This window comes from Pongo pygmaeus, chromosome 2, assembly GCF_028885625.2.
Source record: "Pongo pygmaeus isolate AG05252 chromosome 2, NHGRI_mPonPyg2-v2.0_pri, whole genome shotgun sequence".
NCBI classification, from domain to species: domain Eukaryota; kingdom Metazoa; phylum Chordata; class Mammalia; order Primates; family Hominidae; genus Pongo; species Pongo pygmaeus.
Window position 1 is genome coordinate 107837133 of NC_085930.1, and position 1610 is coordinate 107838742.

The following is a 1610-nucleotide window of genomic DNA, read 5'->3' on the forward strand; positions in this document are numbered from 1 at the left end:
TAGATATGTCACAATTCGTTTATCCAATGAAATCTTAGACTACTTTAATCAATATTTATTAACTTTATCAATAGAATCAATTATTTTTAAGTTTGAATGCCTACTGTGTGTCAAGCAGTGGTATTTGAAATAGATTGTGAACAGAATCATAATTTGTACCCTCAAGGAGATTACAGTGACAGCATACAGAAAATAATAAATAGTAAATAAATGATGCAGTATCTGTATTAGTTTCCTAGGACTACTGTAACAAATTACCATCAACTGGGTAGCTTAAAACAACAGAAATTTACTCTCTCGCAATTCTGGAGGCCAGAAGTCCTAAGTGCAGGTGCTGGTGGAGCTGGTTCCTTCTGGAGGCTCTGAGGGAGATGCAGTCCATGCCTCTCATATCTTCTGGTGGCTGCTGGCTGCCCTCGCCATTCCTTGGCTTATAGACACATCACTTCAGTCTCTCTCTGTCTTCAGATCACCTTCCCTTTTATCTTCTCCTCTTCTCTTCAAGACACTTGTCATTGGATTTAGTGCCCATCCTAATCCAGGATAATCTCATCTCAAGGCCCTAACTTAATTACATCTGCAAAGACCCTTTTTCCAAATGAAGTCACGCTCATAGGTTCTGGGTAGATATATCTTTTGGGAGGCTACCTTTCAAACCCCTATAATATGTTAGAAGAAGAAAGTGCTATGGTAATAATAATAATAGAGTAGAACAAAGAGTATCAAGAGTGCTGGAGGGATGCTGGATGCAACTTCAGTAGGGTGGTCAGGATAGACCTCATTGAGGAGACACTGAGCAAAGGATATGAGAAGCCATTGCAGGGTTGTAAGCCTTGGAATGATAAAACCTGATGCTATTTAAAAAGGACGACTCTGTGGCTGCATTAAGAATAGACTGTTGGCCGGGTACAGTGGTGCATGCCTGTAATCTTAGCACTTTGGGAGGCCCAGGTGAACAGATCACTTGAGTCCAGTTTGAGACCAGCCTAGGCAACATGGCAAAACCTCATCTCTACAAAAAATTTAAAAATTAGGCAGGTGGTACATGCCTGTAGTCCCAGCTACTCAGGAGGCTGAGGTGGGAGGATTGCTTGAGCCAGGGAGGTGGAGGCTGCAGTGAGCCATGATCATGCCACTGCACTCCAGCCTGCATGACAAATTGAGACCTTGTCAAAAAAAAAAAGAATAGACTGTCCTTGGGCTAGATTGTGAGCAGGGGTGAAGAGGTGACTGAATATTAGTAGTCAGCTGGGTGTGGTGGCTCACGCCTGTAATCCCAGCACTTTGGGAGGCCCAGGCAGGCGAATCACAAGGTCAAGAGATCGAGACCATCCTGGCCAAAATGATGAAACCCCGTCTCTACTAAAGATACAAAAATTAGCTGGATGTGGTGGTGCACACCTGTAGTCCCAGCTACTCAGGAGGCTGAGGCAGGAGAATCACTGGAACCTGGGAGGCGGAGATTGCAGTGACCAGAGATCGTGCCACTGCACTCCAGCCTGGCAACAGAGTGAGACTCTGTCTCAAAAACAAAAAAAAAAAAAAAAAAAAATTAGTAGTCATCCAGGTGAAAGATGGTAGTGGCCTAGACTGAGGTAGGAATATAGAAG